Source organism: Arachis duranensis, chromosome 1, assembly GCF_000817695.3.
Source record: "Arachis duranensis cultivar V14167 chromosome 1, aradu.V14167.gnm2.J7QH, whole genome shotgun sequence".
NCBI classification, from domain to species: domain Eukaryota; kingdom Viridiplantae; phylum Streptophyta; class Magnoliopsida; order Fabales; family Fabaceae; genus Arachis; species Arachis duranensis.
The window spans coordinates 55,366,607-55,383,679 of record NC_029772.3 but is presented as its reverse complement, the minus strand read 5'-3'; the positions used below and the strand labels follow the sequence as shown (position 1 = coordinate 55,383,679).

The following is a 17,073-nucleotide window of genomic DNA, read 5'->3' as shown; positions in this document are numbered from 1 at the left end:
TTTTAACTAAAAACTAATAAAAATATACTAAAAATTGACTAGATCATACTAAAAACATACTAAAAACAGTGCCAAAAAGCGTACAAATTATCCGTTCATCACAACACCAAACTTAAATTGTTGTTTGTCGTCAAGCAACTAAAAATCAAATAAGATAAAAAGAAGAGAATATGCAATGAATTCCAAAAACATCTATGAAGATCAGTATTAATTAGATGAGCAGGGCTTCTAGCTTTTTGCCTCTGAACAGTTTTGGCATCTTACTCTATCCTTTGAAATTCAGAATGATTGGCTTCTTTAGGAACTTAGAATCCAGATAGTGTCATTGATTCTCCTAGTTAAGTATGATGATTCTTGAACACAGCTACTTATTGAGTCTTGGCCGTGGCCCAAAGCACTCTGTCTTCCAGTATTACCACCGGATACATACATGCCACAGACACATAATTGGGTGAACCTTTTCAGATTGTGACTCAGCTTTGCTAGAGTCCCCAATTAGAGGTGTCCAGGGTTCTTAAGCACACTCTTTTTGCCTTGGATCACAACTTTAACCACTCAGTCTCAAGCTTTTCACTTGGACCTTAATGACACAAGCACATGGTTAGGGACAGCTTGATTTAGCCGCTTAGGCCAGGATTTTATTCCTTTGGGCCCTTCTATCCATTAATGCTCAAAGCCTTGGATCCTTTTTATCCTTGTCTTTTGGTTTAAAGGGCTATTGGCTTTTTGTGCTTGCTTTTTCTTTTTCTTCCTTTATTTTTTTTGCCATTTTTTTCGCAAGCTTTTTCCTTTTCACTGCTTTTTCTTGCTTCAAGAATCAATTTTATGATTTTTCAGATTATCAATAACATTTCTCTTTTTTTATTATTCTTTCAAGAGTCAACAATTTTAACATTCATAAACTCCACTATCAAAAAATATGCACTGTTCAAGCATTCATTCAGAAATCAAAAAGTATTGCCACCACATCAAAATAATTAAAATAATTTCAAGATAAAATTTGAAATTCATGTACTTCTTGTTCTTTTGTAATTAGGAACATTTTTCATTTAAGAAATGTGAAGGATTCATAGCACATTCATAGCTTCAAGGCATAGACACTAGACACTAATGATCATGTAATAAAGGCACAAACATAGACAAAACATAAAGCATAAGAAACCGAAAAACAGAAAAAAAAGAACAAGGAAATTAAAGAACAGGTCCACCTTAGTGATGGCGGCTAGTTCTTCCTCTTGAAGATCCTATGGAGTGCTAAAGCTCCTCAATATCTCTTCCTTGCCTTTGCTGCTCCTCCCTCATGGCTCTTTGGTCTTCTCTGATTTTATAGTGGATAATAGAGTGCTCTTGGTACTCCATCCTTAGTGCTTTTGGTGTTCCTTCCTCTTTCTAATGATGGGTTTTTGAGATGAATCTCTTCATCTCCCATGAGTCGGAGTTGGAAGCAACTGCCTTCCCTTTCCTCTTCCTAGAGGTTTCTCCGGTCTTAGGTGTCATTTAATGGTTATGGAAAAACAAAAAGCAATGCTTTTTCCACACCAAACATAAAAGGTTTCTCATCCTCGAGCAAAAGAAGAAAGAAATAAGGAGAAGAAGAAGAAATGGAGGAGATGGTGGTGTGTGAAGGGTTCGGCCATGTGGGGTTGGGAGTGTTTTGGGAGGGTAATGGTTTGAATTTGAGTGAGTAGGTGTAGATGGGAAATAGTGGATGGATGTGAGTGATGAAGAGGGTGTTATGGAAAGGTGTGAAGAAGGGGGAGAGTGAGTTGGGGTAGGTAGGGATCCTGTGGGGTCCACAGATCCTGAGGTGTCAAGGAGTTCTCATCCCTGCACCTTTCTTGCGTTCAAACGCCCTCTGTGTGGCATTTCTAGCGTTAAACGCCAGTCTGCTACCCTTTTCTGGCGTTTAAACGCCAGTCTGCCTGCCATTTCTAGCATTTAACGCCCAGAATGGTGCCAGACTGGGCGTTTAAACGCCTATTTTCCTTCCTTTACTGGCGTTTAAATGCTAGTTTGCCTGCCAATTATGGCATTTAACGCCTAGAATGGTGCCAGGCTGGGCGTTAAATGCCCATTTTGGTATCCTTATTGGCGTTTAAACGCCAGTAAGCTCGTCCTCTAGGGTGTGCTATTTTTTATGCTATTTTTGATTTTGCTTTAATTTTTGCAGTTGCTTTTGTGACTCCACATGATCGTCATCCTAAAGAAAACATAAAATAACAATAGAAAACAAAATGAAAGAGTAATTAATATAGATAAGTAAAATTGGGTTGCCTCCCAATAAGCGCTTCTTTAATGTCAATAGCTTAATAGGAAGCTCTTACAGAGCTTCACAGATGCTCTGAGCATGATTGTGGCCTCCCAACACCAAACTTAGAGTTTGGATGTGGGGGCTTTGCTTGACTTTGCATGGAGAGAGTTGGATGAAGCTTTTCATGCTTCTTCTTCATGTTTACAGAGGAAAATCCTTGAGCCTTAAACACAAGATAGTCCTCATTCACTTGAAGGACTAACTCTCCTTTGTCTACATCAATCACAACTTTTGCTATGGCTAGGAAGGGTATTCCAAGGATGATAGATTCATCCTCATCCTTCCCAATGTCTAGGATTATGAAGTCAGCAGGGATGTAAAGGCCTTCAACCTTCACTAAGACATCCTCTACAAGTCCATATGCCTTTTTCATCGATCTGTCTGCAATCTCCAATGAGATTCTTGCAGCTTGTACCTCAGAGATTCTTTATTTCTCCATTACAGAGAGTGGCATGATGTTTACACTGGACCCTAGGTCACACAGAGCCTTCTCAAAGGTCATGGTGCCTATGTTGCAAGGTATTAAGAACCTTCCGGGATCCTCTTTCTTCTGAGGTAACCTCAGTTGAACCAATACATTTAGTTCACTGATGAGCAATGGAGGTTCATCCTCCCAAGTCTCATTACCAAATAATTTGGCATTCAGCTTCATGATTGCTCCTAGATACTGAGCAACTTGCTCTTCAGTAATAACTTCATCTTCTTCAAAGGAAGAATATTCATCAGAGCTCATGAATGGTAATAGAAAGTTCAGTAGAATCTCTATGGTCTTTAGATGAGCCTCAGACTCCTTTGGTTCCTCAATAAGGAACTCCTTGTTAGCCAGTGGACATCCCATGAGGTCTTCCTCACTGGGAATCACTGCCTTTCCCCCCTCTATAAGTTCGGCCATGTTGGACGTGTAGATGACCTTGCACTCTCTTTTTGGATTCTCTTCTGTATTGCTTGGGAGAGTACTAGGAGGGGTTTCAGTAACTCTTTTACTCAGCTGACCCACTTGTGCCTCCAAATTTCTGATGGAGGACCATGCCTCAATCATGAAACTGAGACTGGTCTTAAATAGATCAGAGACTATATTTGCTAAGCCAGAGAGGCTCTGTTCAGAATTCTTTGTCTGTTGCTGAGAAGATGATGGAAAAGGTTTGTTATTGCCAAACCTATTTCTCCCACCATTATTATTATTGAAGCCTTGTTGAAACTTCTGTTGATCATTCCATGAGAAATTTGGATGATTCCTCCATGAAGGATTATAGGTGTTTCCATAGGATTCTCCCATGTAATTCACCTCTTCCATTGCAGGATTCTCAGGGTCATAAGCCTCTCCTTCAGAAGAGGCTTCTTTAACACTGCCGGATGCAGCTTACAATCAAGTCAGATTATGAGAAATCATATTGACTTGGTGAGTCAATATTTTGTTCTGAGCCAATACGGCATTCAGAGTATCAATCTCAAGAACTCCTTTTTTTCTGAGTCACCCCATTATTCACAAGATTCTTTTCAGAAGTGTACATGAACTGGTTATTTGCAACCATCTCAATGAGTTCCTGGGCTTCTACATGTGTTTTCAGATGAAGGGATCCACCAGCAAAATGATCCAATGACATTTTTGATATTTCAGACAGACCATCATAGAATATGCATATGATGCTCCATTCTAGAAACATGTCAGAATGACACCTTTTGGTTAATTGCTTGTATCTTTCCCAAGCTTCATAGAGGGATTCACCTTCCTTCTGTCTGAAGGTTTGGACGTCCACTCTGAGCTTACTCATCTTTTGAGGTGGAAAGAATTTGGTCAAGAAAGCATTGACCAGCTTGTTCCAAGAGTTCAGGCTATCTCTAGGTTGTGAGTCCAACCATGTTATAGCTCTGTCTCTTACAGCAAAGGGGGAAAGCATAAGTCTGTAGACCTCGAGATCAACCCCATTGGTCTTAACAGTATCACAGATCTGCAAGAATTCAGATAAGAACTGATGAGGATCTTCTGATGGAAGTCCATGAAACTTGCAGTTTTGCTGTATTAGAGAAACTAATTGAGGCTTAAGCTCAAAGTTATTTGCTCCAATGGCAAGAATTGAGATGCTTCTTCCATAGAAGATGAAAGTTGGTGTAGCATAGTCACCAAGCATCTTTCTTGCATCTTTGGCATTGTTATTATTTTCGGCTGCCATGTCTTCTTCTTTTCCGAAAATTTCTGTCAGGTCCTCTCCAGAGAGTTGTGCTTTAGCTTCTCTTAGCTTCCTCTTCAGAATCCTTTCAGGTTCAGGATCAGCTTCAACAAGAATATCTTTATCCCTGCTCCTGCTCATATGAAAAAGAAGAGGAATCCTCTATGTCACAATATTGAGATTCCTTTATGTGAGTAGAAGAAGAAAAGAAGAGAAGAATGAGGTAGAGAGAAAATAAAGAGAATTCGAACACAGAGAGGGAAAGCGAATATTAAATAAAAAGAAAAGAAAAATATGTTTGTTTTTAATTTTAAATATTAGTTAGTATTCGAAGATATTAAAAGAAATAAAATTAGAATTTAAAACAATTAGTTAATTAAAAAAGTTTTTGAAAAAGTTGTTAGTGGTTTTTGAAAATTAGAGAGAGCAAAGTAGTTAATTGGAAAAGATTTGAAAATAAATTTTTAAAAGATAAGAAGTTAGAAAAAGATTTTGAAATTAAGTTTTAAAAAAGATATGATTGAAATCTATTTTGAAAAAGATTTAAAAAAGAAATTTAAAAAGATTTGATTTTGAAAATTGAAGTTGATGACTTGACTAACAAGAAACTAAAAGATATGATTCTAGAATTTAAAGATTGAACCTTTCTTAACAAGAAAGTAACAAACTTGAAATTTTTTGAATCAAATCCTTAATTGTTAGCAAGGTTTTCGAAAATATGAAATAAAAATAAGAAAAAAATTTTGAAAATCAATTTTTAAAATTTTCAAAAATATTAAGAAGACAAATGAAAAAGATTTGATTTTTGAAAAAGATTTGAAAAGATTGAATTTTTAAATTGAAATTTTAACTTGACTAACAAGAAACAACTAAATTTTAAAATTTTTTGACTAAGTCAACCCAAAATTTCTAAATTTATGAGTGAAATAAGGAAAATATTTTTTTTATTTTTTGAATTTTAAAGAAGAAAGAGAAAAACAACAAAATGACTCAAGACATGAAAAGTTAAAATCAAAACCAATGAGGCATGCAAGAACACTTTAAATGTCAAGATGAACACCAAGAACACCTTGAAGATTATGATGAACATCAAGAACATATTTTTGAAAAAATTTTTAGAAAAGAAACAGATGCAAGACACCAAACTTAAAAATTTTTAAACTTTTGACTCTAAAAATTCGAAAATGCATATGAAAAACAAAAAAAGACACAAAACAAGAAAATCACCAAGATCAACTTAAAGATCATGAAGAACATAATGCATGAATTTTTGAAAAATGCTAGAAAAATAAAAAACATGCAATTGACACTAGACTCGAACAAGAAACAAAAACTTTTTTGATTTTATGATTTTATTAAATATTTTTTTGTGAAAAATTTTTGGAAAACGAAAAAGAAGAAAAAATTTTTGAAAGATATTTTGAAAACTTTTTGAAAATAAAATAAAGGTTGAAACAAGAAGAAAATTACCTAATCTAAGCAACAAGATGAACCGTCAGTTGTCTAAACTCGAACAATCCCCGGCAACGGCGCCAAAAACTTGGTACGCGGAATCGTGATTTCGCACTTTTCTCACAACTCTGCGCAGTTGACCAGCAAGTGCATTGGGTCATCCAAGTAATACCTTACGTGAGTAAGGGTCGATCCCACGGAGATTGACGGCTTGAAGCAAGCTATGATCATCTTGTAAATCTCAGTCTGGCAGATTCAAATGGTTATGAGATTTTGATAATAAAAAGATAAATAAAACATAAAATAAAATAAGTTACTTATGTAGTTTCTTGGTGGGAATTTTCAGATAAGCATTTAGAGATGCTTTGTTTCCTCTGAACCTCTGTTTTCCTATTGTCCTCATCCAATCATGCGTACTCCCTTCCATGGCAAGCTGTATATTGGTGGATCACCATCGTCAATGGCTACCATCCGTTCTCTCAGTGAAACATGTCCTCTACGATTTCCCGCATGGCTAATCAGTTGTCGGTTCTCGATCGTGTCGGAATAGAATACATTTATTCTTTTGCACACTGTCACTGTGCCCAACAGTCACGAGTTTGAAGCTCGTCACAGTCATCCCATCCCAGATCCTACTCGGAATACCATAGACAAGGTTTAGACTTTCCGGATCTCAAGAATGCTACCAATTGATTCTAGCTTATACCACAAAAGTTCTAACGTCACAGATTTGAACGCTCTGTTGTCAGGAGAGGTGATTCAGATCCGTGGTTCAGAGACCAAAGAGAGTATACTCCAGCTGTCATCCAATGACTACGTTGAACATCTTGTAGACTGCTTTGTGGTTGTCAGGCACGCGGATCTTGGCTAAGCGAGTAACGAAGATTGGGTGATTGTCACGGATCACCCCTTCATTCTGATTTAACTAAATTAAGTACAAGAGTATATCTTGGAGGAGAAGTAGGCGTGAATTTAATAGAAAAATAATAGTACTTGCATTAATACTTGAGGAATAGCAGAGTTTCTTACCTTAATCTATGAGGTGTAGAAACTCTACCGTTGAAAATACATAAGAACAAGGTCTAGGCATGGCCGAATGGCCAGCCTCCCAAATGGCATAATACAATCAAAATAGGGTTCAAAGACCTGATCTAAGAATCAAAGAATGGTCCAAAGATGTGAATACAATAGTAAAAAGTGCTATTTATACTAAACTAGTAAACTAGGATTATAGAAAATGAGTAGATAGTGCAGAAATCCACTTCTGGGGCCCACTTGGTGTGTGTTTGGGCTGAGCATTGAAGCTTTCACGTGCATAGGCTCTTCTTGGAGTTCAAACTCCAGTTTTGGTGCCACTTTGGGCGTTTAACTCCAGCTTTGGTGCTAGTTCTGGCATTTTATGCCAGAAAAAGGTCTCTGATGGGCGTTTGGACGCCAGTTTGGGCCATCAAATCTCGGGCAAAGTATGAACTATTAAACATTGCTGGAAAGCCCAAGATGTCTACTTTCCAACACAATTGAGAGTGAGCCAATTGGGTTTCGGTAGCTCTAGAAAATCCACTTCGAGTGCAGGGAGGTTAGAATCCAACAGCATCTGCAGTCCTTTCTCAGCCTCTGAATCAGATTTTTGCTCAAGTCCCTCAATTTCAGCCAGAAAATACCTGAAATCACAGAAAAACACACAAACTCATAGTAAAGTCCAGAAATGTGATTTTTGCATAAAAACTAATAAAAATATACTAAAAAGTAACTAAAACATACTAGAAACTACCTAAAAACAATGCCAAAAGTGTATAAATTATCTGCTCATCATGCACTACCCGGAATCCACCAATTTGACTCTTGGACCAAAATTGATCTTCAAATGTTAAGTTGCACCTTGTGATGAACTTCCCATTCCATTGCCAATTAACATTCTTCCCATCACCATCCACTACTCCAAGAAAGGTTCGAAGTTGACCGTCCGTTTCTAGAACGGCATATTGATGTGGTCCTAGAAACCTTGTTGGAGAATTCTTCACCCACTCAACTTGTACCACTTTCTTCACCTCTTGGCAACTAAAATTTTCCTTGACCTCTTTTAAATCTTCTTCATCATCACTCATGTCAAAAATTGGAGGTCGTGTGAAGTCCACATCAACATCTCCTTCCAAATATACTAGTGGAGACTCATGAAGGTTATCGAAGGAATAACCCAAGTTGGACAAAAAATCTTGGATGATGGAATCCTCTTGATCAATTCCTATCAACTCTTCATTTGCCTTCTTTCGCCATTCATCTCATGACTTGACATCTTCTTCTTGATTTTGTACTTTCTCATTCACTCCACACTTGTTACTCGGTTCCATACATTCATCCACTAGAATTTCTTGCTTGTGGCATGAACGCGATGAAGCTAAATGATCCAAAGTCTTTGCTAAGGTAGACATGGCGAGCTCTTGCTTTTTCCGGAACTCTTGTTATCCTTGAATGAGCATGAGAAGTACGTCTTGTGTGGCTTGATCCATATACGAAGAAGAAGATTGAGGTGATGAAGGTTGACAATCAAGCTCATGAGGGTGGGGATTTGGTTTTGTGTGTAGTGGAGTGATGGTGTGTAAGATTGGTGACAAGAAGGGTAAGTGTTTGGGTTCCGTTGGGGTGCATTGTGGTGATTGTGTGAAAAAGTCATTAAGAAAATATAAACTAAAGCCTACTAACCAGAGCAAACAAACAACCAAAAAGTGCTATTTACACTATTAACATATTTACAACAACCAAAAACATAACACCAATTGCGCATCCCCGGCAACGGCGCCAAAAACTTGATGCGGGAAAATTCGTCAGTAAATAATTCCTTCTCGGTAAAGGAGAGATATAACCTTGTTGCAAGTTTAGCTCTCAACCAACGAGTAATGCCCGATCAAAGTTTAGAATTCTAATTAAAACTGAGAGTAGTTAAACCTCGGGTCGTTCTCCCTAGGAATGCAATTGAAGTGTTACTTCCTTGGTTATGAAGGCAAAAAAAAAAGGGGGTTTTCAAGCAAGAAATTAAAGATTAAAAGAACTAAGAAATCAAAGAACTAAGTAATAATAAAAATTGTAATTAATGCAAGTAAAAGGAAACAAGATCAAAAATAGTGAAAATGCATAAAAAGGGGGCCTTGATCAACCCCAACCATCGAGGGGTAAGTCAAGCAAGCATAATTGACCTTAATCCATAAGTCATAACCAACTTACCAAACTAGTTGACAAAAGGCTAGCGTCAATGGAAACAAGAGTCAACCAACTACCCAAGAACTACCACTAAATGTCGGACATTGTGACTCTAGTATCCTAGGAACTCAAACCCCAAGTCAAGGTGTGAAAATCTACTCGAAACTCAAAGTTGGCATTTTCACAAATACCTTGTGTGCATAAAAGTAAAGTATGGAAAATTACAAAGAAAAATAGAAAACTATAACCAACTATCAACAAAACCAAATATAAACAAACAATCAAACATAAATGAGGTATGAAACATAAAATTCGTTGATCAAAACTTCAAGAACTCAAAATTGCAAATATAAACAAAGTGCTTGAACCAAGAAGGAAATGAAAATAAAGACAATGTAATTAAGAGAAAATTAGGAGTACTTACAAAAGAGTTGATCAACATCCAAAATTAAAGCTTGCTATAAAATGCTACAATTGAAATTGCATAAACTCTAAGAGAGCAATGCTACACTACTCATACTCCTATGGAAGCTTCCTATACTACTACTACTAAAATAAAAGTGAGCTCCCTTTGCTAGGTATTGATTCTCCCCTTATATAGCACTTCAATTCAGCAATTCAGCCTTCCAAAATGGGCCAAAAGCCCCCAAAATACGAGTTGCACGTGTTTCATTAATGAAATCACGTGTTGGGACCTGTGCGGACGCACAGACATGTGCGTCCGCACACTCGACTGAAAATCCTCCTGTGCGTACGCACGGATACTTGTGCGCACGTGCACATAGAAATCCTCGCTTGTGCGTACGCACGCCGGGTTGTGCGCATGCACACTTCGCTGTGTGTGCTTTTCCTTGTTTTCTTAATGTTTTCTCCATTGTACATGCTTTCTTCCACTTTTTCCCATCCATTCTTGCCTTCAAGGCCAGAAATCACTCACAAACCATATCACTGTATCGAATCACATAAAGTGGGATTAATTTGCTCTATTAAAGCACAAAATTGCATGTTTCCATATTTAGGATCAAATTAGGGATCAAACACAAAAGTATGCTATTTAGGTGCTTAAGTGTGAGATTATATACTAGAATCTATTCAGATCAAAGCAAAATATATCAGAAAATATGGACTCATCAAACTACCTTCCACTTCCACTCCTCAAGCCTCAAGTTCTAGTGCTATTCCTTTACAACCTCTACCCAATCCCAAGGGTCGCATCAATGCCATTACCTTGAGATCCGGAACACAATTGCAAGAAAGGAAGAAAAAGGAATCAAGTCCTATAATAGTAACTCAAGATGTGGAGGGAATTGAGATAGAAGAAGTTGAAGAGGAAGAAGAGACAAGTAGTAGTTGAAGATGAAATCTCCCAACCAACAAATGAAGTCTCCAAAGATGATAAGGCCTTAGAAGAGGAAATTGCTCAACCAATCCCATTTCCAACATTAGCAAGGAAAGCTAGGAAGCGTGTAGAACTTGACCCCAAAATGGTGGAGATGTTCAAGAAAGTTGAGGTAACTATTCCTCTCTTTGATGCTATCCATCAAGTAGCTAAATATGAAAAATTTATCAAGGATTTATGTATGAACAAAGATAGAATCCATTGGTTAGAAACTATTCCATTGGGGAGTTCTATTTCGGCTTTGATGGGAGCATTGCTCAAGAAATGTGATGATCAAACCCCATGCATGGTTACTTGTACCGTAGATGGAGGTCAATTTCTTGATTGTATGTGTGATCTCGGTGCATGCATTAGTATTATGCCTCTTTCCATTTATCATTTATTGAAGCTACCACCGTTGAGGCGGTTGGTGGCTAGGTTTGTCTTAGCGGATAAGAGCATAATAACCATGACGGGTGTGGCGGAAGATGTATTGGTGAACATAAAAGGTTTGGTATTCCCAATTGACTTTTATGTCCTTGAGATGCCATCAAGTGAAGCCGAGAGGACATCATTTATCCTACTTGGGAGGCCATTTTTGAGGACCTCTAGATTCAAGTTGGATTCCCATTTGGGAACCTACTCATTTGAGATAGATGGGAGAGTCGTCAGTTTTAGCTTAGAAGAAGCCATGAAGCACCCACCGGAGAACTATTCCATATTCCGGTGTGACCTAATTGACAACATTGTGGCCGAAGTGCATTATGCAAAGTTAGATGAGAAGCATATGATTGAAGAAGTAAGTGAAGACCCAAGTGAAGTGAACACATTACCCCATCTGGATCCTCTAGAAGTTCAAGTGTCAAGTCAAGGCCAAAAGCTAGAATTGAAGCCACTATCGCCCCACCTAAAATACTCATACCTTGATGAAACCCACAAGTTCCCAGTAATTGTTGCAAGGGAACTCACTCCTCCACAAGAAGAAAAGTTGCTATATGTTTTGAGGAAGAATAAAAGGAAAATATGGTGGAGCTTGGCGGATCTAGTGGGAATAAGCCCCCAAGTATGCGAGCACCGAATATTCCTAGAGGAAGGAGCTAGACCCGTTCGACAACCTCAAAGGCGACTCAATCCTACCATTCTAGAGGTTGTGAAAAAAGAGGTTACCCGATTATTAGAAGTGGACATCATCTACCCCATCTCGGATAATGAATGGGTGAGTCCCATTCAAGTTGTGCCAAAGAAGTCCTGGGTGGCCATAATAAAAAATGAGAGCGGAGAGCTTATAGCGACAAGGGTGCAAAATTCTTGGCAGGTGATGCGTGAGCATCTTTCCTATCTTTTCCTAGTGAATTTGCACTTAAAATTTTGAGTTTAATAAAGAATTAATTATCTTTTAGCCAATATGGATGCTACTTTGAGTCATTTTCAATTTTGTTTATTTTAGGTAGCATTCGGTGGAATTTGATGGAGTTTCTACAACACGAGAATCAAAAGAGATGGCTGCGAGGAGCGACGTGCACGCGTGCTTGACACGTGTGCGTGAATTGGAGGTATCCATGGTGACACGTCCGCGTGACAGACGCACACGTGTGAATTGAGGATTTGCTCAGCGACGCGTCCGCGTGACCGATGCGTCCGCGTGACTTGCGAAAAAGACCAGCGACGCGTCCGCGTGACTGACGTGTACGCGTGACATGCTCTATGTGCAGAAAAATGCAGAAAAACGCTGGGGGCGATTTCTGGGCTGTTTTGACCCAGTTTCCAGCCCAGAAAACACAGATTAGAAGCTGCAGAATGGACAAATCAAGTGGTTTCCACCCATCAGCTAAAGACTTGTTAATTAATTCGAATTTAAATTCAAATCTGATTTTTAGGAAAAGATATTATTTTTAATTTTAGATAATTAGATTTTAAATTTATGAGGATTAGTTATAAATAAGAATTTAGATGCCATCAGATGGTAACACTGTACATTTTACCAGAATCCTAGTTTTCTTCTCTGAACCATGAGCAACTAATCCTTCATTGTTAAGGTTAGGAGCTCTGTCTATTTGTATGGATTGATTCGTTTGATCTTTCTAATTTAATCCATGTTTTGATTTATATTTCAATAATTGTTTTCGTTCTTTATTTTATGAATATTGGGTGGAACGGATGTATGACCCATGTTCTAATTGAGTTCTTGTAAAACTTGGAAAAGCTCTTTACTTGAACAACAACTTGAAAACATATTATCCTAAATTTCTAATTGTTTGTATTTAACGGGATACGTGACATATAATCACCTTATTTGTGGATAATTAGGATTTTTGTAGCATATAAACTGGAACTTGATCATCACCCTTTAATTGGAATTAATTGACCAAGGAATTGGCAGTTAATGAATTTTAGAGGAGACTAGGAAGGTCTAAGGAATTAGGGTCTAGTCACATATAGTTTGCCATGAATTAAATGTTGCATAATTAAATTAGTTAGTAAGAAAAGTCAATTTGGAAAAATAGATAACTCTGAAACCTTAACTGTTTTCTCAATATTTTATTTCCAACTTATTTATCTGCCTGTCTTTAATATTCTGAATTTACTGTTAATGCTTTTGAACTTCCAAACACTATTTTCTATTTGCCTGACCAAGCCTATCACTCAATAATTAGTGCTTGATCCATCAATCCTCGTGGGATCGACCCTTACTCACGTAAGGTATTACTTAGACGACCCGGCGCACTTGCCGGTTAGTTTGTGGGTTGTAAAATACCGCACCATGTTTTTTGGCATCGTTGTAGTATAGTGGTGAGTATTCCTTCCTGTCACGTGGGTGACCCGGGGATTGACTGTGATTAACAACTATTCGTTATTTGATTGCTTTAATTAGGCGTTTTATTTTTAATTTTATTAAAATCTATTTTTAAAAAAAAATTTCGAAATGTATATATATATATATATTGATTTATTTAAATTTTTTTCCTCTTAATTTTTGAAATTAAGTTTGGTGTCCCCGTAGTAATTTTTCTCTAAAAAAAATTTCTGTTTTGTCTTCTTTGCTTTCCTGTTTACCACATGGTGTGTTTAATTCTTTTTGATGTTTTGTGCTAAGGAAAAATAATGGAGAGAGATCACATGGGTTACTACTCACACCCCGAGTAATGACATATTATGGTGGATGGAGGAACTATCCAAATTTTGGTTGGCAAAGTCAAAACCAAAGGAACTTCAATACTCCATATTCCAACTATCAAGAGCCACCACCTCCATATTCATATCAAGAACCACCATTTCCATATTTATACCAAAAACCACCACCTCTCTACCCATACCAAGAACAATCCTCTTTTTACACTTATCAAGAACTAGCATCTCCTTCTTATGCATATCCAGAGCCACCATCTCCTTATTCATCTCAAATACCATCAGATCTTGAGCTTCTCATGAAAGAATGCCTACATCATATAAAGACAAGTGTCAAAAATATAGAGAATTATGTGCAGACGATGATCAGGAACCAGGAAAGAGAAAAAGCAAATTTCTTCCCAAGAGATACAATGCAAGATCCTAAAGAAAAAAGTGAGGAAACCAATCAAAGGAGTTTATACTCTAGTGAATTAGAGAACTTTCCACGCTCACATATGGAATAAAAGGAAGATGCACAACCTTCCATGCCCTTGGTAAGCAATGAAGAAGAGATTGAATTAGAAGAAAGCTACCAAGAGGAAGAGGTTGAAATTGAGAAAGCTTGCAAAGAGGTAGAAGAATTCAAAGAAGAAGACAAGGGAGTGGAGCTTGCAAGACCTCTTCCAAAGCCATCACCATCCAATACAACGTTCAAGTGGGTAAAATTCCTATACTTAACCTTTACTTTCCCACTTGAATATGTGCTAATGGAGACAGATGGTCAACTTAAAGCTCTTTGTGGCATTAAGAGTAAGAGGAAGATGATTAGTGGCAAGAGTTGTCAAGAAAGGTTCAATATGGTTGCATGCTCCAAATTGAAGTGCAAGGATTGGTGTAGAGCTCAATTGAATGGATCTAGAAGGTTGTTTGGATGTCTCTGTGAGAATTCAAATTGCTTGCCACTAGGTTGGAACAATGGTGATCCACAAGAAGACGGGTGTAAAAACAAGGTTTGGGACCCTGGAATTTATTCCCATAATCAACACTCTTGGGGCCTTGTCACTTGCTTCAACTTACTCGAAAGCGTTTGGTGCCTAGTTTGGGATCCTGGTGACCATTGGAATTACAAACATTGGTGGAGATTCCTGGATCAATACAAGTACAAGCCACCATGACAAGGATTTCACCACATGTCCAACTTAAGGACTTTAACTAAACGTGCTTGGTGGGAGACAACCCACCATGGTATGATCATTCCTTTTCATTCTTAGTTATTTTTTGTAGTAGTAGTTTTCTTGCTTATTTGATTTTTATTGAGTTCTCACTAATTTTCTGATCATGCAGCTATTTCAGAACAAAAACCGGATATAAAAAAAAGAGAAGAGGAGCATATGACGTGCAAGCGTCGCTGACGCGTACGCGTCATATGCATATGCGTGAAAAATAAATATGAACAGAGAGTTGCGCAGGAGTGGTGCCAGAATGAAGCCTTTCGCACAAACAAGCCTACGCGTATGCGTACTCCACGCGTGCGCGTCATTCATGATTTTGGCACTCCACGCATACGCGTCATTGATGCGTACGCGTGACCTGCAAAATCGACGTAAAGAAGTGTTTGGGTAGAGAGTTGTGCTGGCTTAGGGCAGGAAGCGTGCTAGAGGCACAAATTTACTCACGCGTATGCGTCCCTGACACGTGCGCGTCATTTGCAAAAATGGTTCTCCATGCGTGCGCGTGCATGACCCGAACACGTCGTATGAAATTACTGGTTCCCAAGCCACGCAAACAGAGAGTTGTGCGTGTGCACGGCTGGCTTCACGCGAATCGCACAAAACCCATGGCACGCGGACGCGTGCCTGACGCGAACGCGTCATCAAGAAAATCTCGCAACCCACGCGTACGCGTCACCTACGCCGCACAACTACACTTGTTCGCCACGCAGTTTTCACTTTTTCTCTCTCCCAATCCTAATTCTCTCTTGTTCTTTTATCTTTATATTGTTCTTTCCTCTCACTATTTATTTTTATTTTCAGTTCTTCTTTGCTTGAGGATAAGCAAACCTTTAAGTTTGGTGTTGACGCTGCTCTTATGGGTTTTCTGGCACAAAAGGGAGGTGAATCATCTTCACGGAGGAGTACAACCTGAAGAATAAAACGATCACTAGGATAACTAAGGTGGTTGAGTTCCTTTCATATTTTTTCCTCCCCTCTTTTTCTATGATATGTTCCGATTTTTTGCTATTTTGCTATGTCTGTTGCATGATCCTTTATTAGTGAGAATCCTAGGTCTAGTTTAGTTTTCCCTTAAATGCTTTAATTCTGAAAAGATGTCTCATGTATTACTCACTGAGCTTGAATTCAAATAAAAAAAATACAAAAGTGATGTATTGCATGAGAAATTGAGTTCAATTTTAAGAGTAGTCTTATTTACATAAATGCGGTGGTATTAATTGTAATTTTGAATGCATATTTGAATCAAGGGATGTTGATGTATAAGGAACAGGAATTTAGAGAATTATTATGACTTCTCTAAAATAAACAAAAATTTAATCCTTGAAGCAAAAGAAACAGCAAAAGAACAAAAAAATTAAATAATAAATAAATAAATAATAATAAAAGCAAGGTTCAACGCTCTGAGCATCAATGACTAGGGAGGTAAGACATGATTAAAAGCTCAAAGAGTTGTTTCCTTAGTTATATGCTTGTGGTGTGATTGTGTCAAGTAATCCTTGAGACAGAACACATAGAGTCGAGACCAAGTGTGTTTAACAGAGTATGCCAAAGGCTTTGAGCACAACTATCTGGGAGTAACTGAAAGAAAAATCACGACTCAAAGAAGTCCCCCAGTTAAGTGCTTGTGGTGTTTCTGTGTCAAGTAATCCTTGAGACAAAACATTTAAATTCACAGCTAGGCTCAAGGTGCAAAGCACTAACGAAAAAAATAAATTAAAGTCAATTTTGTTGTGTTCAAGGATTAAACTGAAATGTAAAGATAAGAGAATTCATAATATTATCCAGATTCTAATTCCGAATGACAATGACATCCTCCTGGTTCAAAGGAGAGTGAGATGCCAAACCTATTCAGGATTACAGTTATAAATCCCACTATAAAAAGAGACATTAGCTTAATCGAATTATCATTCTCATGCAAATTCACATCCTAAGCTTATATTAGTTTTGGTTGCTTGAGGACAAGCAACATTTTAAGTTTGGTGTTGTGATGCGTAAGCATCTTTCTTATCTTTTCCTAGTAAAGTTGCACTTAAATTGTTGAGTTTAATAAAGAATTAATTATCTTTTAGCCAATATGGATGCTACTTTGAGTCTTTTGTAATTTTGTTTATTTTAGGTAGCATTCGGCGGAATTAGGTGGAGTTTCAGCAGCACGAGAATCAAAAGAGATGACTGCGAAGAGCGACGCGCACGCGTGCCTGACCCGTGCGCGTGAATTGGAGGTATCCA

The 17,073-nt window shown here is 37.9% G+C and overlaps 1 non-coding gene across 1 annotated transcript; it reads left to right on the top strand.

Annotated features, from left to right (window-relative positions):
- The first annotated feature begins 3,973 nt into the window (after nucleotides 1-3,973).
- On the top strand, nucleotides 3,974-4,077 carry LOC127742751 (small nucleolar RNA R71). The gene has a single exon (XR_008004150.1). It is a non-coding gene; the product is annotated as a small nucleolar RNA R71 (small nucleolar RNA).
- The last annotated feature ends 12,996 nt before the right edge of the window (nucleotides 4,078-17,073 follow it).